The sequence below is a fragment of the Musca autumnalis genome, unplaced genomic scaffold, assembly GCF_047663935.1.
Source record: "Musca autumnalis isolate F117 unplaced genomic scaffold, ASM4766393v1 scaffold_5, whole genome shotgun sequence".
Lineage (NCBI taxonomy): Eukaryota > Metazoa > Arthropoda > Insecta > Diptera > Muscidae > Musca > Musca autumnalis.
In genome coordinates this window covers 75,245,614-75,267,366 of record NW_027412088.1, presented here as the reverse complement: position 1 = coordinate 75,267,366, position 21,753 = coordinate 75,245,614, and positions in this window count along the sequence as shown.

Here is a 21,753-nt window from a genome sequence, read left to right as displayed (position 1 = left end):
GAGGAGAGTTACTTAACCGTTGCCCAAACTTCACTTATTCCGACTCCAGACGATTTAGCCCCTTGTTCTGCTTATGCTACCTAACATACCTGTTAAATTCCAGAATCAGCTCCCTGATTTTGGTGTCACTGAGGTTGGCTCGACGAAGCTCACCACGCTCATTTGCCAATCCCGACGCCTCAGCTGGGAACTTTGGTATCAGTTCGAGTATTCGACTACCAGGTATATAGCGAGCGGTTGCAGTAGTTCGTCTATAAAGACTCGTCTATAAAGACTCTCTTAAGCTTTTCTATAAAGATTACCTTCAGTTAGTCTATGACAATAAGGACTCCTTTCAGCTCGTCTATAAAGACCCGCTCCTGCTCATTTATAAGGACTTCTTCCTGTTTGTCTATAAAAATAACCTTCTATTCGTCCGTAAAGCCACAATTCAGCTCGCCTGTAAGCCTTCTATAGATCCAATCTGAAAGAGAGTATGATTCTATAGACCCTTTCTGAAAGAGCCCTATCTTCTATAGACCCTTTCTGAAAGACAGGTTGCTTCTATAGACCCTTTCTGAAAGAGACGGTGCTTCTATAGACTCTTTCTGAAAGAAAGGATGCTTCTATAGATCCTTTCTGAAAGAGAAGGTGCTTCTATTGGCCCATTCAAAAGATAGGGTGCTTCTATAGACCCTTTCTGAAATAGAGGGTGCTTCTAAAGACACTTTCTGAAATAGTGGGTGCTTCTATAGACCCTTTCTGAAAGAGAGAATTTTTCTATAAACCCTTTCTGAAATAGTGGGTGTTTCTATAGACCTTTTCTGAAAGAGAGGGTGCTTCTATAGACCCTTTCTGAAATAGTGGGTGCTTCTATAGACCCTTTTAGAAAGAGAGAGTTCTTCTATAGACCCTTTCTGAAATAGTGTGCGTTTCTATAGACCCTTTCTGAAAGAGAAGGTGCTAAGTCCCTTTCTGAAAGAGAGGGATTTTCTCTAGATCCTTTCTGAAAGAGAGGGTGCTTCTATAAACCCTTTCTGAAATAGAGGGTGCTTCTATAGACCCTTTCAGAAAGAGAGAATTCTTCTATAGATCCTTTCTAAAATAGTGGTTGTTTCTATACACCCTTTCTGAAAGAGAGGGTGCTTCTATAGACCCTTTATGAAGGAGAGGGTTCTTCTATAGACCCTTTCTGAAACAGAGGTTGCTTCTATAGACCCTTTCTGAAATAGAGGGTGCTTCTAAAGACACTTTCTGAAATAGTGGGTGCTTCTATAGACCTTTTCTGAAAGAGAGAATTTTTCTATAGACCCTTTCTGAAATAGAGGGTGCTTCTATAGACAATTTCTGAAAGAGAGGGTTCTTCTATAGACCCTTTCTGAAAGAGATGGTGCTTCTATAGACCCTTTCTGTAATAGTGGGTGCTTCTATAAACCCTTTCTGAAATAGTGGGTGCTTCTATAAACCCTTTCTGAAATAGTGGGTGCCTCTATAGACCCTTTTTGAAATAGTGGGTGTTTCTATAGACCCTTTCTGAAAGAGAGGGTGCTTGTATAGACAATATCTGAAAGAGTGTTTCTATAGACCCTTTCTGAAAGAGAGGGTGCTTCTATAGACAATTTCTGAAAGAGAGGGTTCTTCTATAGACCCTTTCTGAAAGAGATGGTGCTTCTATAGACCCTTTTAGAAAGAGAGAGTTCTTCTATAGAACCTTTCTGAAATAGTGGGCGTTTCTATAGACCCTTTCTGAAAGTGAAGGTGCTAAGACCCTTTCTGAAAAAGAGGGATTTTCTATAGATCCTTTCTGAAAGAGAGGGTGCTTCTATAAACCCTTTCTGAAATAGTGGGTGCTTCTACAAACCCTTTCAGAAAGAGAGAGTTCTTCTATAGACCCTTTCTAAAATAGTGGTTGTTTCTATAGACCCTTTCTGAAAGAGAGGGTGCTTCTATAGACCCTTTCTGAAGGAGAGGGTTCTTCTATAGACCCTTTCTGAAACAGTGGGTGCTTCTATAGACCCTTTCTGAAATATTGGGTACTTTCATAGACCCCTTCTGAAATAGAGGGTGCTTCTATAGACCCTTTTTAAATAGAAGGTGATTCTATAGACCCCTTCTGAAATAGAGGGTGCTTTTATAGACCCTTTCTGTAATAGAGGGTGATTCTATAGACCCTTTCTGAAATAGTGGGTAATTTTATAGACCCTTTCTGAAATAGAGGGTGCATCTATAGACCCTTTCTGAAATAGTGGGTGCTTCTATAGATCCCTTCTGAAATAGAGGGTGCTTCTATAGACCCTTTCTGAAAGATAGGGTGCTTCTATAGATCCCTTCTGAAATAGAGGGTGCTTCTATAGACCCCTTCTGAAGTAGAGGGTGCTTCTATAGACCCTTTCTGAAAGAGAGGGTGCTTCTATAGACCCCTTCTGAAATAGAGGGTGCTTCTATAGACCCCTTCTGAAATAGAGAGTGCTTCTATAGACCCTTTCTGAAAGAGAGGGTGCTTCTATAGAACCTTTCTGAAAGAGAGGGTGATTCTATAGACCCTTTCTGAAAAGGCTGATTCTATAGACCCTTTCTGAAAGAGAGGGTGCTTCTATAGACCCGTTCTGAAAGAGAGGGCTCTTCTATAGACCCTTTCTGAAATAGGTGCTTCTATAGACCCTTTCTGAAAGAGAGGGTACTGCTATAGCCCCTTTCTGTAAGAGAGGGTGCTTCTATAAACCCTTTCTGAAAGAGAGGGTGCTTCTATTGACCCTTTCTGAAAGAGAGGGTGCTCCTTTAGACCCTTTCTGAAAGAGATGCTGCTCCTTTAGACCCTTTCTGAATGAAAGGGTGCTTCTATAGACGCTTCCTGAATGAGAGGGCGCTTCTATAAACACTTTCAAAAAAGAAGGCGTTTCTATAGCCCCTTTGTAAAAGAAAGGGTGCTTCGAAAGACCCTTTCTAACAGAGAGGGTGCTTCGAAAGACCCTTTCTAACAGAGAGGGTGCTTGTATAGACCCTTTCTAAAGTAGAGGGTGCTTCCTTCAGTCCATCTATAAAGACTCCCTTCAGCTCTTCTATAAATACTACCTTCCGTTCGTCCGAAAAACTACCCTCTGATGTTCTGTATGGACTCCCTTAATCTCATCTATATAACGTTAATCAAATTCATTTAATCCGCCGTTATACACCAATCATCATTTATTCCCTCATTTCTCTTCCCTATTAATTGAAAGGTGTGAATGATGTACCGATAACCCGTATCGACAACCTGTTCCACTCAATGAAGAAATGCAGAAGACATAGCAACAATTCTTGTTGTTTTTGTTTGATTAATTTTAACACTTTGCTTAATAAAGTGCAGACATAACAATCTCTCAAGAATTAATTAACAATTAACAGCAAACGGGCAATCAAATAACCGCCACTGGGACGATGATACATTGCCATTTAATTTGTTTGTGAATACCAAATAACCGTTATTCCCATTGTTATCTTTTCAATTTATCTGGCAAACCTCTACGAACGATACGATTCGTATGGAATTTTATCTAAAAATTTGATTGATTGACTGAATGATTAGCAAAAATTGTTGAAACTAAAACGAATATAAGCAGCGGAGAACAACTATAAAACTTGTAGTAGAGCAGCGGCAGCAGCAGTAACCAGCTTCGGCAATGATCAGATATTCAATATTTGGTAATGTGAAATTGTTTACTCAAGCCATGCGCAGTTTCTCATTTAGTGTTACTATTTTGCGCCTAGTTGCCAATAACAAACAGCCAGCCAGCCGGTACCAGCACCCAAATCCGAATTAAGTTTTAATTGAAAATCAACAAAACGTTTTAACGCGTGCAATAAATTCAATATTGTTAAAATTTCAATTTACACATCTACGCTAAATAATTAACACCCAACAGTAGTCAGCAGCACAACACAGCTCAGTTCAGCAATCAGTAGGCAAACGGTCTGGCCTAGCATGTCTACGAGTACAAACACAGCACAGCACCTTAGCCTGGAGCAATGTGCATATAAACTGAACAAAACTATTGGAAAATTGTAGGCAAAAAATTCGTGCTTTAAGCATAAAACGCCATAAACAAACACATAACCAAAGCTATTACCACCCGAACATATGGACCCGGACAAATGTATAAAACGAACATTTGTAGTTTGGTTTCCACTAACTACCAACACGGCGGCTGGCCTGGCCAGATATATTCACTGAGATATCCATGAATGTTAAATAAACCAAACAACCAACTAACCAGACGGACATTTGGAATAGTAGTGTGGTGGTGGTGCCATGGAAGTCAGATGAAATTTCCAACAATTTACACTAACAAACCTCCAAATTCAATTACCAAAAAGAAACTTCATAAATTGCATACCTCTGAAATAAAAACAAACAAAAAAGAACACTAAAGGAATATGTCTAAGCAAATGGACACTTGCAAAAATCAGAGGATTTAATATAGATTTTAGAAATGTTTTCCTTAAAATCCCATTTCGAAGTTGTGATAATTAAAGCAAAAATCCTTAAAATCAGGATAATAGATTGAGCTGAAAATCTCAATGAGAATCAGTCTTTATAAAAAATAGCCTCTGACCCCACCATCCGCTCGTTCATAAAGACTCCTTATCGTTCGTCTATAAAGACTCCTTTAGAAACTTCGAATATTGATTAAAAAAAAATTAAACAAAATCGGTATAACAGGCTTAAATAATGAGCACTTTACTCAGCTGGTCTACAGAACTCATTCCTACTCGCCTTACGAGACTACGCCCTCACATCTGCTCGTTTATAAAGACTCTCTACAAAGAAAACCTTCAATTCGTATTTAATGACTTTGTTCAACTCGTCTATAAAGACTCCCTTCTGCTTGTCTAGAAAGACACCCTCCTGCTCGTCTTTAAGAACTCCCTTCTCATATCCTATAAAGACTACATTTGGCTTCACTGTAAAGACCCAGCTCTTCTATAAACACTCCTTTCTGCTCGTCTATACAGACTGCCTTCAGCCGTCTATAACGACAACCGTCAGCTCTTCTATAAGTTCCCCATCCCTCCCTTCAGGTCGTCCTTAAAGATTCCCTTAAGGTCGTTCCGCTCTTCGATAAAAAAAACACCCTATCGCCCATCGACAATGACTTCCTTTGGATCCTCTATAAAGACTTCGCTTGGCACGTCTATAAAGATTTCCTTCAGCTCGTATATAAATAATCCCTTCAGCTCGCCTTTAAGGACTCTCTTCAGCTCGTCTAGAAATGGAGTCTCTAAAAACTCCTTTCAGCTCGCATCTAAATACTCCCCTTAGCTCGCACATAAAGACTCCCTTTAGCTTACCTGTAAAGACTCCCTTTAGCTTGCCTATAAATTCTCCCTTAAGCTCGCCTATAAAGACTTCCATCAGCTCGTCTATAAAGACTCCCCTTAGCTCGCATATAAAGACTTCTTCCAGTTCGTCTATAAAGACTTCCTTCAGCTCTTCCATAAATACTCTGTTCAGCTCGTCTATAAGGACTCCCTTCCGCTCGCTTATAAAGACTACAATCAGCTCGCCTATAAAGAATTCTCTCAGCTCCTTTATAGAGACTACCTTCAACTCGCCTATAGAGACCCCTTCTGCTCGCTAATAAGGAACTCAAGGAAGTCTTTATAGACTAGTAAGAAGGCGAGGCAGACTCCCTATAAATATTCCCTTCTGCTCGTCTATAAAGACTCTCTTCCGATCATCTATAAATATTCCCTTCCTCCAATAAAGACTCTTTCTGAAAGAAAAAGCGCTTCTATAGACCTTTTCTGAAAAAGAGATTGCTTCTATTGACCTTTTCTGAAAAAAGTTTGATTCTATAGATCTCTACTGAATAAAAGGGTGCTTCTATAGACCCTTTCAGAAAGAAAAGGTACATCTTTAGACACTTTTGAAGGAAAGCGTGTTTCCATTGACTTTTTCTCAAAGAAAGGCTGCTTCTGTAGACTCGTTCTGAAAGAAAGCGTACTTCTATAGTCGCTTTCTGAAAGAAAGGGTGCTTCTATTGTTCCTTACTAAAAGAAATGGTGCTCTGAAAGAAAGGATGCTTCTGTAGTCCCCTTCTGAAAGAAAGGGTGTTTCTGTGGTCCCCTTCTGAAAGAAAGGGTTTTCTATAATGCCTTTCTGAAAGAAAGCGTACTTCTATAGTCCCTTTGTGAAGGAAAGGGTACATCTATAATCCTTTTCTGAAAGAAAGGGTGCTTCAGTAGTTCCCTTCTGAAAGAAAGGGTGCTTCAATAATACCATTCTCTAAGAAAGGTTGCTACTATAGTCCCCTTCTGAAAGAAACGGTGCTTCTGTAGACTCGTTCTGAAAGAAAGCGTACTTCTATAGTCCCTTTGTGAAGGAAAGGGTACATCTATAATCCTTTTCTGAAAGAAAGGGTGCTTCTGTATTCCCTTTCTAAAAGAAAGGGTGCTTCTGTATTCCCTTTCTGAAAGAAAGGGTGCTTCTGTATTCCCTTTCTGAAAGAAAGGGTGCTTCTGTATTCCCTTTCTGAAAGAAAGGGTGCTTCTGTATTCCCTTTCTGAAAGAAAGGGTGCTTCTATAGTCCTTATATGAAGGAAAGGATAAGTCCATAATCCCTTTCTGGAAGAAGGGGTACTTCTATAGTCCTTATATGAAGGAAAGGGTACGTCTATAATCCCTTTCTGGATTAAGGGGTACTTCCATAGTCCCCTTCTGAAAGAAAGGGTGTTTCTATAGTTCCCTTTCTGAAAGAAAGGGTGTTTCTGTAGTCCCCTTCTGAAAAAAGGGTGCTCCTGTAGTCCCCTTCTGAAAGAAAGTGTTTTCTATAGTGCCTTTCTGAAAGAAAGGGTACTTCTATAGTCCCTTAGTGAAGGAAAGGGTACGTCTATAATAATTTTCTGAAAGAAAGGGTGCTTTAGTAGTCCCCTTCTGAAAGAAAGGGTGCTTCAATAATACCCTTCTCTAAGAAAGGGTGCTTCTATAGTCGCCTTCTGAAAGAAGGATGCTACTGTAGTCCCCTTCTGAAAGAAAGGGTGATTCTGTATTCCCCTTCTGAAAGAAAGGGTGCTTCTGTATTCCCCTTCTGAAAGAAAGGGCGCTTCTGTAGTCAACTTCTGAAAGAAAGGGTGCTTTCTAAAAGAAAGGGTACTTCTATAGTCCTTATATGAAGGAAAGAAATGGTGTTTCTATAGTTCCCTTTCTGAAAGAAAGGGTGCTTCTGTAGTCCCCTTCTTAAAAAAGGGTGCTCCTGTAGTCCCCTTCTGAAAGAAAAGGTACTTTCTAAAAGAAAGGGTACTTCTATAGTCCTTATATGAAGGAAAGAAATGGTGTTTCTATAGTTCCCTTTCTGAAAGAAAGGGTGCTTTAGTAGTCCCCTTCTGAAAGAAAGGGTGCTTCAATAATACCCTTCTCTAAGAAAGGGTGCTTCTATAGTCCCCTTCTGAAAGAAGGATGCTCCTGTAGTCCCCTTCTGAAAGAAAGGGTGCTTCTGTATTCCCCTTCTGAAAGAAAGGGTGCTTTCTAAAAGAAAGGGTACTTCTATAGTCCTTATATGAAGGAAAGAAATGGTGTTTCTATAGTTCCCTTTCTGAAAGAAAGGGTGCTTCTGTAGTCCCCTTCTGAAAAAAGGGTGCTCCTGTAGTCCCCTTCTGAAAGAAAGGGTGCTTCTATAGTCCTTTTCTTAAAGAAAGGGTGCTTCTATAGTCCCTTTCTTAAAGAAAGGGTGCTTCTATAGTCCCTTTCTTAAAGAAAGGGTGCTTCTATAGTCCCTTTCTTAAAGAAAGGGTGCTTCTATAGTCCCTTTCTTAAAGAAAGGGTGCTTCTATATAGGACCCTTTCTGAAAGAACGGGTGCTTCTATATAGGACCCTTTCTGAAAGAACGGGTGCTTCTATATAGGACCCTTTCAGAAAGAACGGGTGCTTCTATATAGGACCCTTTCAGAAAGAACGGGTGCTTCTATATAGGACCCTTTCTGAAAGAACGGGTGCTTCTATAGTCCCTTTCTGAAAGAAAGGGTGCTTCTATAGTCCCTTTCTTAAAGAAAGGGTGCTTCTATAGTCCCTTTCTTAAAGAAAGGGTGCTTCTATAGTTCCTTTCTTAAAGAAAGGGTGCTTCTATAGTCCCTTTCTGAAAGAAAGGGTGCTCTATAGTCCCTTTCTTAAAGAAAGGGTGCTTCTATAGTCCCTTTTTTAAAGAAAGGGTGCTTCTATAGTCCCTTTCTTAAAGAAAGGGTGCTTCTATGGTCCCTTTCTTAAAGAAAGGGTGCTTCTATAGTCCCTTTCTTAAAGAAAGGGTGCTTCTATAGTCCCTTTCTTAAAGAAAGGGTGCTTCTATAGTCCCTTTCTTAAAGAAAGGGTGCTTCTATAGTCCCTTTCTTAAAGAAAGGGTGCTTCTATAGTCCCTTTCTTAAAGAAAGGGTGCTTCTATAATCCCTTTCTTAAAGAAAGGGTGCTTCTATAGTCCCTTTCATAAAGAAAGGGTGCTTCTATAGTCCCTTTCTTAAAGAAAGGGTGCTTCTATAGTCCCTTTCTTAAAGAAAGGGTGCTTCTATAGTCCCTTTCTTAAAGAAAGGGTGCTTCTATAGTCCCTTTCTTAAAGAAAGGGTGCTTCTATAGTCCCTTTCTTAAAGAAAGGGTGCTTCTATAGTCCCTTTCTTAAAGAAAGGGTGCTTCTATAGTCCCTTTCTTAAAGAAAGGGTGCTTCTATAGTCCCTTTCTTAAAGAAAGGGTGCTTCTATAGTCCCTTTCTTAAAGAAAGGGTGCTTCTATAGTCCCTTTCTTAAAGAAAGGGTGCTTCTATAGTCCCTTTCTTAAAGAAAGGGCGCTTCTATAGTCCCTTTCTTAAAGAAAGGGTGCTTCTATAGTCCCTTTCTTAAAGAAAGGGTGCTTCTATAGTCCCTTTCTTAAAGAAAGGGTGCTTCTATAGTCCCTTTCTTAAAGAAAGGGTGCTTCTATAGTCCCTTTCTTAAAGAAAGGGTGCTTCTATAGTCCCTTTCTTAAAGAAAGGGTGCTTCTATAGTCCCTTTCTTAAAGAAAGGGTGCTTCTATAGTCCCTTTCTTAAAGAAAGGGTGCTTCTATAGTCCCTTTCTTAAAGAAAGGGTGCTTCTATAGTCCCTTTCTTAAAGAAAGGGTGCTTCTATAGTCCCTTTCTTAAAGAAAGGGTGCTTCTATAGTCCCTTTCTTAAAGAAAGGGTGCTTCTATAGTCCCTTTCTTAAAGAAAGGGTGCTTCTATAGTCCCTTTCTTAAAGAAAGGGTGCTTCTATAGTCCCTTTCTTAAAGAAAGGGTGCTTCTATAGTCCCTTTCTTAAAGAAAGGGTGCTTCTATAGTCCCTTTCTTAAAGAAAGGGTGCTTCTATAGTCCCTTTCTTAAAGAAAGGGTGCTTCTATAGTCCCTTTCTTAAAGAAAGGGTGCTTCTATAGTCCCTTTCTTAAAGAAAGGGTGCTTCTATAGTCCCTTTCTTAAAGAAAGGGTGCTTCTATAGTCCCTTTCTTAAAGAAAGGGTGCTTCTATAGTCCCTTTCTTAAAGAAAGGGTGCTTCTATAGTCCCTTTCTTAAAGAAAGGGTGCTTCTATAGTCCCTTTCTTAAAGAAAGGGTGCTTCTATAGTCCCTTTCTTAAAGAAAGGGTGCTTCTATAGTCCCTTTCTTAAAGAAAGGGTGCTTCTATAGTCCCTTTCTTAAAGAAAGGGTGCTTCTATAGTCCCTTTCTTAAAGAAAGGGTGCTTCTATAGTCCCTTTCTTAAAGAAAGGGTGCTTCTATAGTCCCTTTCTTAAAGAAAGGGTGCTTCTATAGTCCCTTTCTTAAAGAAAGGGTGCTTCTATAGTCCCTTTCTTAAAGAAAGGGTGCTTCTATAGTCCCTTTCTTAAAGAAAGGGTGCTTCTATAGTCCCTTTCTTAAAGAAAGGGTGCTTCTATAGTCCCTTTCTTAAAGAAAGGGTGCTTCTATAGTCCCTTTCTTAAAGAAAGGGTGCTTCTATAGTCCCTTTCTTAAAGAAAGGGTGCTTCTATAGTCCCTTTCTTAAAGAAAGGGTGCTTCTATAGTCCCTTTCTTAAAGAAAGGGTGCTTCTATAGTCCCTTTCTTAAAGAAAGGGTGCTTCTATAGTCCCTTTCTTAAAGAAAGGGTGCTTCTATAGTCCCTTTCTTAAAGAAAGGGTGCTTCTATAGTCCCTTTCTTAAAGAAAGGGTGCTTCTATAGTCCCTTTCTTAAAGAAAGGGTGCTTCTATAGTCCCTTTCTTAAAGAAAGGGTGCTTCTATAGTCCCTTTCTTAAAGAAAGGGTGCTTCTATAGTCCCTTTCTTAAAGAAAGGGTGCTTCTATAGTCCCTTTCTTAAAGTAAGGGTGCTTCTATAGTCCCTTTCTTAAAGAAAGGGTGCTTCTATAGTCCCTTTCTTAAAAAAAGGGTGCTTCTATAGTCCCTTTCTTAAAGAAAGGGTGCTTCTATAGTCCCTTTCTTAAAGAAAGGGTGCTTCTATAGTCCCTTTCTTAAAGAAAGGGTGCTTCTATAGTCCCTTTCTTAAAGAAAGGGTGCTTCTATAGTCCCTTTCTTAAAGAAAGGGTGCTTCTATAGTCCCTTTCTTAAAGAAAGGGTGCTTCTATAGTCCCTTTCTTAAAGAAAGGGTGCTTCTATAGTCCCTTTCTTAAAGAAAGGGTGCTTCTATAGTCCCTTTCTTAAAGAAAGGGTGCTTCTATAGTCCCTTTCTTAAAGAAAGGGTGCTTCTATAGTCCCTTTCTTAAAGAAAGGGTGCTTCTATAGTCCCTTTCTTAAAGAAAGGGTGCTTCTATAGTCCCTTTCTTAAAGAAAGGGTGCTTCTATAGTCCCTTTCTTAAAGAAAGGGTGCTTCTATAGTCCCTTTCTTAAAGAAAGGGTGCTTCTATAGTCCCTTTCTTAAAGAAAGGGTGCTTCTATAGTCCCTTTCTTAAAGAAAGGGTGCTTCTATAGTCCCTTTCTTAAAGAAAGGGTGCTTCTATAGTCCCTTTCTTAAAGAAAGGGTGCTTCTATAGTCCCTTTCTTAAAGAAAGGGTGCTTCTATAGTCCCTTTCTTAAAGAAAGGGTGCTTCTATAGTCCCTTTCTTAAAGAAAGGGTGCTTCTATAGTCCCTTTCTTAAAGAAAGGGTGCTTCTATAGTCCCTTTCTTAAAGAAAGGGTGCTTCTATAGTCCCTTTCCTTAAGAAAGGGTGCTTCTATAGTCCCTTTCTTAAAGAAAGGGTGCTTCTATAGTCCCTTTCTTAAAGAAAGGGTGCTTCTATAGTCCCTTTCTTAAAGAAAGGGTGCTTCTATAGTCCCTTTCTTAAAGAAAGGGTGCTTCTATAGTCCCTTTCTTAAAGAAAGGGTGCTTCTATAGTCCCTTTCTTAAAGAAAGGGTGCTTCTATAGTCCCTTTCTTAAAGAAAGGGTGCTTCTATAGTCCCTTTCTTAAAGAAAGGGTGCTTCTATAGTCCCTTTCTTAAAGAAAGGGTGCTTCTATAGTCCCTTTCTTAAAGAAAGGGTGCTTCTATAGTCCCTTTCTTAAAGAAAGGGTGCTTCTATAGTCCCTTTCTTAAAGAAAGGGTGCTTCTATAGTCCCTTTCTTAAAGAAAGGGTGCTTCTATAGTCCCTTTCTTAAAGAAAGGGTGCTTCTATAGTCCCTTTCTTAAAGAAAGGGTGCTTCTATAGTCCCTTTCTTAAAGAAAGGGTGCTTCTATAGTCCCTTTCTTAAAGAAAGGGTGCTTCTATAGTCCCTTTCTTAAAGAAAGGGTGCTTCTATAGTCCCTTTCTTAAAGAAAGGGTGCTTCTATAGTCCCTTTCCTTAAGAAAGGGTGCTTCTATAGTCCCTTTCTTAAAGAAAGGGTGCTTCTATAGTCCCTTTCTTAAAGAAAGGGTGCTTCTATAGTCCCTTTCTTAAAGAAAGGGTGCTTCTATAGTCCCTTTCTTAAAGAAAGGGTGCTTCTATAGTCCCTTTCTTAAAGAAAGGGTGCTTCTATAGTCCCTTTCTTAAAGAAAGGGTGCTTCTATAGTCCCTTTCTTAAAGAAAGGGTGCTTCTATAGTCCCTTTCTTAAAGAAAGGGTGCTTCTATAGTCCCTTTCTTAAAGAAAGGGTGCTTCTATAGTCCCTTTCTTAAAGAAAGGGTGCTTCTATAGTCCCTTTCTTAAAGAAAGGGTGCTTCTATAGTCCCTTTCTTAAAGAAAGGGTGCTTCTATAGTCCCTTTCTTAAAGAAAGGGTGCTTCTATAGTCCCTTTCTTAAAGAAAGGGTGCTTCTATAGTCCCTTTCTTAAAGAAAGGGTGCTTCTATAGTCCCTTTCTTAAAGAAAGGGTGCTTCTATAGTCCCTTTCTTAAAGAAAGGGTGCTTCTATAGTCCCTTTCTTAAAGAAAGGGTGCTTCTATAGTCCCTTTCTTAAAGAAAGGGTGCTTCTATAGTCCCTTTCTTAAAGAAAGGGTGCTTCTATAGTCCCTTTCTTAAAGAAAGGGTGCTTCTATAGTCCCTTTCTTAAAGAAAGGGTGCTTCTATAGTCCCTTTCTTAAAGAAAGGGTGCTTCTATAGTCCCTTTCTTAAAGAAAGGGTGCTTCTATAGTCCCTTTCTTAAAGAAAGGGTGCTTCTATAGTCCCTTTCTTAAAGAAATGGTGCTTCTATAGTCCCTTTCTTAAAGAAAGGGTGCTTCTATAGTCCCTTTCTTAAAGAAAGGGAGCTTTTTCTGAAAGAAAGGGTGCTTTTTCTAAAAGAAAGGGTGCTTTTTCTGAAAGAAAGGGTGCTTTTTCTGAAAGAAAGGGTGCTTTTTCTGAAAGAAAGGGTGCTTTTTCTCAAAGAAAGGGTGCTTTTTCTCAAAGAAAGGGAGCTTTTTCTCAAAGAAAGGGTGCTTTTTCTGAAAGAAAGGGAGCTTTTTCTGAAAGAAAAGGAGCTTTTTCTGAAAGAAAAGGTGCTTTTTCTGAAAGAAAGGGTGTTTTTTTCTGAAAGAAAGGGTGCTTTTTCTGAAAGAAAGAGTGCTTTTTCTGAAAGAAAGGGTGCTTTTTCTGAAAGAAAGGGTGCTTTTATGAACCCTTTCTAAAAGAAAATGTGCATCTTTAGACACTTTTGAAGGAAAGCGTGTTTCTATTGACTTTTTCTCAAAGAAATTGTGCTTCTGTAGACTCGTTCTGAAAGAAGGGTGCTCCTGTAGTCCCCTTCTGAAAGAAAGGGTAATTCTATAGTCCCTTTGTGAAGGAAAGGGTACGTCTATAATCCTTTTCTGAAAGAAAGGGTACGTCTATAATCCTTTTCTGAAAGAAAGGGTGCTTCAGTAGTCCCTTTCTAAAAGAAAGGGTGCTTCTGTATTCCCCTTCTGAAAGAAAGGGTGCTTCTGTAGTCCCCTTCTGAAAGAAGGGTGCTCCTGTAGTCCCCTTCTGAAAGAAAGGGTACTTCTATAGTCCTTTTGTGAAGGAAAGGGTACGTCTATAATCCTTTTCTGAAAGAAAGGGTGATTCGGTAGTTCCTTTCTAAAAGAAAGAGTGCTTCTATAGTCCCTTTCTCAAAGAATGAGTGCTTCTATAGTCGCTTTCTCAAAGAAAGGGTGATTCGGTAGTTCCTTTCTAAAAGAAAGAGTGCTTCTATAGTCCCTTTCTCAAAGAATGAGTGCTTCTATAGTCGCTTTCTCAAAGAAAGGGTGCTTCTATAGTCCCTTTCTTAAAGAAAGGGTGCTTCTATAGTCCCTTTCTTAAAGAAAGGGTGCTTCTATAGTCCCTTTCTTAAAGAAAGGGTGCTTCTATAGTCCCTTTCTTAAAGAAAGGGTGCTTCTATAGTCCCTTTCTTAAAGAAAGGGTGCTTCTATAGTCCCTTTCTTAAAGAAAGGGTGCTTCTATAGTCCCTTTCTTAAAGAAAGGGTGCTTCTATAGTCCCTTTCTTAAAGAAAGGGTGCTTCTATAGTCCCTTTCTTAAAGAAAGGGTGCTTCTATAGTCCCTTTCTTAAAGAAAGGGTGCTTCTATAGTCCCTTTCTTAAAGAAAGGGTGCTTCTATAGTCCCCTTCTGAACGAAAGAGTGCATCTATAGTCCCCTTCTGAAAGAAAGGGTGCTTATGCAATCTTCTTCTGAAAGAAAGGGTGCTTCTGTAGTCCCCTTCTGAAAGAAAGGGTGCTTCTGTAGTTCCCTTCTGAAAGAAAGGGTGCTTCTGTAGTCCCCTTCTGAAAGAAAGGGTGCTTCTATAGTCCCTTTCTTAAAGAAAGGGTGCTTCTATAGTCCCTTTCTTAAAGAAAGGGTGCTTCTATAGTCCCCTTCTGAACGAAAGAGTGCATCTATAGTCCCCTTCTGAAAGAAAGGGTGCTTATGCAATCTTCTTCTGAAAGAAAGGGTGCTTCTGTAGTCCCCTTCTGAAAGAAAGGGTGCTTCTGTAGTTCCCTTCTGAAAGAAAGGGTGCTTCTGTAGTCCCCTTCTGAAAGAAAGGGTGCTTCTGTAGTCCCCTTCTGAAAGAAAGGGTGCTTCTGTAGTCCCCTTCTGAAAGAAAGAATGCTTCTATAGTTAATTGTCTGAAGGAAAGGGTGCTTTTGTAGTCCCCTTTGGAAAGAAAGGGTGCTTGAAAGAAAGTATTGTATAAGTATATGTATTCCCCTTTTGAAAGAAAGGGTGCTTCTATAGTACCCTTTTGAAAGAAAGGGTGCTCCCATAGTCCCTTTCTGAAAGAAAGGGTGCTCCCATAGTCCCTTTCTGAAAGAAAGGATGATTCTATAGTCTTCTTTGGAAAGAAAGGGTGCTTCTATAGTCCCTTTCTGAAACAAATGGCGCTTCTATAGTCCCCTTCTGAAACAAAAAGTGCTTCTATAGTCCCTTTCTGAATGAAAGGGTGCTTCTATAGTCCCTTTCTGAATGAAAGGGTGCTTCTATAGTCCCTTTCTGAATAAAAGGGTGCTTCTATAGCCCCTTTCTGGATGAAAGGGTGCTTCTATAGTCCCTTTCTGGATGAAAGGGTGCTTCTATAGTCCCTTTCTGGATGAAAGGGTGCTTCTATAGTCCCTTTCTGGATGAAAGGGTGCTTCTATAGTCTCTTCCTGTGTAAACTTAGCAGTTTCTGGTATTCGAATTAGTTTTTTTTTCTTTATGTGTATCCGAAACATTCCATCAAACCTAAACCAATCTGGTCACAAATGTAACCCACCATAATGTTGCAGATAATCATGCTTGTGATGGCTATGGCTATGGTGATGACGACAACGACTATTTACTGCTGCTGTAGCTGCTGCTGATGATGGTGTTGATGAGAAAAACGGCAGCTCTAACAAGCATTTGTATATTGAATGCTGAAGCAAATCTGAATTCTGAAAATAAAAACCAAACACTTTAGCGTAACACACTATGCACTACGGTAAGTAGTAGTCCTCTCGAAATAATAGCCATGAAAGAAAACAACAAAAACACAAACGTTAACTAGCAGATCACATTGTCTCATCCATAGCATACTCCGGAGCAAGTTGAGTTGGTCAAGTAAACAAATAAATTGTTGGTACGTGAAAACATAACGAGACGTGGAATGAAATGATACTAAATGGGGATGACGGCAATGGTGGATGTAGGCTGCCAGGCAGTCAATTGCAACAACGATTGTTGTTGTTGGTAACAAAATGGCAAAATTATAACCATACAAATAAAGTGCATAGTTAATTTTCCCTTGATAACCAAATTCAAGACAATTCAACACCATCATTGTCGACCGGGCATAGATATGCACATAAGTATGAACGAGTGTGCACGTTAACGCTTAACGTTTTGGGTATGAGCAGCAATTGAAGGCAGAATGTTACCAGACTTATTTTTCATGTGAATATTACTCTCTTTTGATCTTGAAGAAGAGTAGATAGAAAGGGAACAGAGCTATATGATCTGTAGTCCTTAGGTCCTGTACACCTAACCTTAGTCTAGAGGATATACACAATTTTTTCTTGATCTTGGTTTACTGTACCGCTGTCACCAATATATTTTTCCTGAGTGATATTTGATTTTTAACGTCCGGCTATTCTTTGTAAGTCTGACGCCTGGTCTGTCTTCATTTTCAAGTAAAAATCTGGCATCTATAAACGTTTACGGTTGGCTGGCGTGAATCTTCATCCGAATAAAAAAGTTGCGTATTACAACCAATTTTGTTTCTACATTCCTTATTCTGTTAGCTTTCAAGCTGATTAGTTAAATTGTTGTTAGTTTTCCATTCCACGAACTGTTTGTTCTTTTCTTTCCTATTGTTGTTGTAGGCTTCTGGTAAACTAGTGAACTTGTTGTTGTTAGTTTAACACCTTTTTGGCAGATGCATTTAGATCCTCTTCAAACGAGGGAAAACGATCATAGAATTGTCATTGGTGCTTTTTGGTGTTTCGATCGTTTATGCCATAGCACCACCACCGCCGACCAAGCAACGACACATAGAATGCATTCAAAATTGCCATTCTGTTGAATTTGCAACACTATTTGTTAGTTAAGCGTGAGCAGATTCCCATTTTATTGCGCGTTATGCTTCATCCATAGCCAGAAAACAACATTAAGTGGGAAATCGAAAATCACTTTCAACATTTCCCTTCCAGATTTTAATTCGTACGGAAGAAAAGTGTAAATTGCTTGAATACATATTGTCATTATTTGATTTCACACACCAAACACAGTGTTCTGAAATAACAAAAGTAAGGAAGGAAGCACCCGTTCCTTCAGAAAGAGTGTATAGAAACACCCTTTCTTTCAAAAAGAGTGTATAGAAGCACATTTTCTTTCAAAAAGAGTGTATAGAAGCACCTTTTCTTTCAGAAGGATCTATAGAAGCAACCTTTCTTTCAGAAGGCGTCTGTAGAAGCACTCTTTCGTTCAAAAAAGGTCTATAGAAGCACCCTTTCTTTCAAAAAAAGTCTATAGAGGCACCACTTTTTTCAGGAAGGGTCTATAGAAGCCCCCGCGTTCTTTAAGAAAGTGTCTACAGAAGCACCCTCTCTTTCAGAATGGGTCTATGGAAGCACCCTTTCTTTCAGAAAGGGTCTAAAGAAACACCCTTTCTTTCAGAAGGGGTCTAAAAAAGCACCCTTCTTTAAGAAAGTATCTATAGAAGCATCCTTTCATTCAAAAAGGGTGTACAGAAGCAACCTTTCTTTCAGAAAGGGTGTACAGAAGCACCCTTTCATTCAAAAAGGGTGTATAGAAGCACCTTTTCTTTTAGAAGGATCTATAGAAGCAACCTTTCTTTCAGAAAGGGTCTAAAAAAGCACCTTTATTTAAGAAAGTGTCTAACAAAGCACCTTTCTTTAAGAAAGTGTCTATAGAAGTACCCTCTCTTTCAGAATGGGTCTATGGAAGCACCCTTTCTTTCAGAAAGGGTCTAAAGAAACACCCTTTCTTTCAGAAGGGGTCTAAAAAAGCTCCCTTCTTTAAGAAAGTATCTATAGAAGCACTATTTTTTTAGAAAGGGTGTACAGAAGCAACCTTTCTTTCAGAAAGGGTGTACAGAAGCACCCTTTCATTCAGAAAGGGTGTATAGAAGCACCTTTTCTTTTAGAAAGGGTGTATAGAAGCGTCCTTTCTCTCAGAAAAGGGTCTGTAGAAGCACCATTTCGTTCAGAAGAAGTCTATAGAGGCAAACTTTTTTTTCAGGAATGGTCTATAGAAGCACTCGCGTTCTTTAAGAAAGTGTCTATAGAAGCACCCTCTCTTTCAGAATGGGTCTATAGAAGCACCCTTTCTTTCAGAAAGCAAGGATCTGTACAAGCACCCTTTCTTTCAGAAAGGATCTATGGAAGCACCCTTTCTTTCAGAAAGGATCTATGGAAGCACCCTTTCTTTCAGAAAGGATCTATGGAAGCCCCCTTTCTTTCAGAAAGGATCTATGGAAGCACCCTTTCTTTCAAAAAGGATCTATGGAAGCACCCTTTCTTTCAGAAAGGATCTATGGAAGCACCCTTTCTTTCAGAAAGGATCTATGGAAGCACCCTTTCTTTCAGAAAGGATCTATGGAAGCACCCTTTCTTTCAGAAAGGATCTATGGAAGCACCCTTTCTTTCAGAAAGGATCTATGGAAGCACCCTTTCTTTCAGAAAGGATCTATGGAAGCACCCTTTCTTTCAGAAAGGATCTATGGAAGCACAGGAAGGGTCTATAGAAGCACCTCTTTTTTCAGGAAGGGTCTATAGAAGCACCCTTTCTTTCAGAAAGGGTCTAAAGAAGCACCCTTTCTTTCAGAGAGGGTCTATGGAAGCACCCTTTCTTTCAGAAAGGGTCTATGGAAGCACCCTTTCTTTCAGAAAGCAAGGGTCTGTAGAAGCAACCTTTCTTTCAGAAACGGTCTATAGAAGCACCTTTTCGTTCAGAAACGGTCTATAGAAGCACCTTTTCGTTCAGAAAGGGTATATAGAAGCACCCTTTCTCTCAGAAAAGGTCTGTAGAAGCACCCTTTCTTTCAGAAATAGTCTATAGATGCACCCCTTTTTTCAGGAAGGGTCTATTGAAGCACCCGTTCTTTAAGAAAGTGTCTATAGAAGCACCCTCTCTTTCAGAATGGGTCTATAGAAGCGCCCTTTCGTTCAGAAAAGGTACTTTTTTCAGAAAGGGTCTATAGAAGCACCCTTTCATTCAGAAAGGGTCTCTTAAAACACCCTTTCTTCAGAAAGGGTCCACAGAAACAACAAAGTCAGCAGAGTTTAGTTAGAGCATCCACAGCTCCCTCGACTTTCTCCACTGTGCGACTTCTTCGTAAGACATATAAATGGAGGATATTATCAAGGGCTTGTTACGTACTCCCTTCATCCATCTTCCCCTCTTCCTGAGTGGTGAAAATTAATTTTGCCCGGCAGTTCTAAACAATATTAAAATATTTCAAAAATACTGTGCCTCACATTTCAAATACCTATTATACAACAAACATCTCCGATTTGGGGGGTTGGTTTCCACACCATCTCAAAATGTTGTTCCTTTACCCGATGACAACATGCAACACCATTACAATTGTCGTCGCCATCTCACCATTGTCAGCATCATCATCGTCATTGACTATTTTGTTGTATCGTATGTTTGCAATTTATGCCAATATTTTTGGTTGCAACGCCAACATTCGAACCACTTGAAGATGTGTGTAGCTCACCTACCCTCCCCACATACAGTATTCACATGCCTGGCTAGCAAACACAAATTGACGAGTTTCGAGTGCTACACATTATACGGGAGCACATTTTGTTGTCATGTTAAGGTGTCATGTTGCATTGTACTTAGACGAATCTTAATAATAAACATTTATACGCTTAAAAAGTTGAAGCAAACAGCCAGCTTGTCAGCCAATTCACATATGTATGTACCTACGAATGTATGTATGGAAGTACGTTAAGATGCTAAAACAGCAACAACGAAATAAAAGTAATTCACAGTTCACAACAGTGTTGGCAGTAACTGCCACTTTCAGTTCCACTGTTCAATGTTATTTTTTGTTTCGGTTCTGCTACTAACTGTTTGGTGGTTTGATTCGAACGTAACCATTCCGTCCATGGTTCCGTCGGTTGGTAGGTTGACGTTTTGTTTGGGTAGTTAGTTGTTGATCCTCACTAAAAATGAATGTCTGTAAAGTCATTAGGCCAAACTGTAATTTGAGATTTGTTTCAAGTTGTGGTGGTGTTGTTGTGCTGTTCGTTATTGACTAGCCGGGTCTTACAACAGCCTACCTACCACCAACCAAATCGACCGAGCGAACAAACGACGACAAGCGACAACAAGCAAAATGTTGTGGGTTAATATATGGCATTGATGAAATCATTAATTTGTTGAATGTTAAACTTTTTTGTGGACATATTGGCAACTTACTGGTTGGTGGAAATTTGAGCAGGAAATAATTTTCGATTAGCCATTCATTGGAGCAGCAGCAGCAAATCTCACTTGCCAAGTAATATTTTGGCAACTCAAAAATATAATTTGATTTCTGTGAAAGATAATGATTACTCTCTGTGAACGTGGTCGATACTGAGAAATTTATGTACACCTTTACCAACATAGCTGAAGAGGATTTACATTGCCTCGGCTAAATTAGGCCCCTTTGAACCATCGTTCTTTATAAAATTTGTGAAGTAATTTAATACGAGCATGACCCTTTGCAATCCCACCTCAGACATACATATTGTACTTTGAACTGTCTCTAGATATAGGTGGTACTCGAAACCGTCGAATAATGTTGAAATTGTTTGGTGGCAAAGAATTCTGGACTCTGTTAAACGTATGTGCCAAATTACAGCTTATTAAGTGTTCCAGACTGTATTCTCCAACTATAGGGGCATAAGTCTTCTCCCTATTGCCTATAAGATAGTGTCAGGGATATTGTGCGAACGACTAAAGCCAATGGTCAACGAAATAATTGGACCATACCAATGTGGCTTTAGACCTGGCAAGTCCACCATTGACCAGATATTTACCCTGCGGCAAATCCTAGAGAAGACCCAAGAGATGCAGATCGACACATTTCACCTTTTTGTCGATTATAAAGCAGCATTCGACAGTCCCCTCCGATCAAAGGTATTCCACGCAATGTCTGAATTTGGTATCCCCGCAAAGCTCATCCGGCTTTGTAAGATGACTTTAACTGATACTAGCTCCTCAGTTAAAATTGGAAAGAACCTCTCCGAAGAATTTTGTACCAAAAGAGGTTTCAGACAAGGAGACAGCCTTTCGTGTGACCTATTCAACATTTTGCTGGAAATGGTAATACGAGATGCAAATGTCAAAAGAAATGGCACAATTTACACCAATAGCCACATGTTACTTGCCTATGCTGATGACATAGACATCATGGGACGGTCAGTAAAGGAAGTAACTGATACCTTTAGGAAGGTCGAAGCAGAATCTGCGAAAGTGGGTCTGGCGGTAAGCGGCGAAAAGACCAAATTGATGGTGTCGACGCGCAAAGCGTCCATAGAGCTCGGGCCAACTGTGGAAGTTGGTACCTACAATTTTGAGGTAGTTAAAGACTTCGTCTACCTCGGCACTGCCATAAACACAACAAACAACATCAGTTGTGAAATAAGAAGAAGAATTGTATTGGCCAACAGATGCTACTATGGTCTAAGTAAGCAATTTAAAAACAAAGCCACATCTCGTCAAACAAAAATAACACTATACAAAACGCTGATACTACCCGTGCTAATGTATGGCTCCGAAGCATGGGTACTTGCGCAAGCAGATAAGGCAGTGCTTGGTGTGTTTGAGAGGAAAATTCTTCGAAAGATCTACGGGCCGATTTGCGTTGACGGTGAATATCGACGTCGTATGAACCACGAGCTATATAAGCTATATAAAGACATGCATATAGTTAAACGTATCGAGATGCAACGATTGCGTTGGCTAGGCCATATCATGAGAATGAGCGATGATGAACCCGCTAAAAAGGCGTATGAATACATGCCACATGGCGGTGCACGCAGAATCGGTAGGCCTAAGCTTCAATGGAGCATACAAGTGGATGAAGAAATGGAAAGGCGCGGTATTCCAAAAAGTCAAGCGAAAAACAGAGAGGAATGGAGATCTTTTCTTAGTTCGGTCTATGGAACAAATGTTCTGTAATGGGCCAACTAAGTAAGTAAGTAAGTGTTCCAGCCAGCGGTTGCCACCTCAGTGTACACATATTTGTATTTGTATCGCTTTTCTGTGCTGGGATCAGCATATCCCGAAATGCCTACTCCGGATTCTTTTGGTCCGTGCTCGGTTTGTCACATCCGCATCTTTACCCAAATCCAAGCTTGTGTGAAATGCAATAGATGTTGGGAGTGACCAGACCTATCTCGTTTAAGCCTGCCTCTAATGACCCGCATATAGGGGTAGCAGTCAGGTGCGGAACTGCCGAAGTA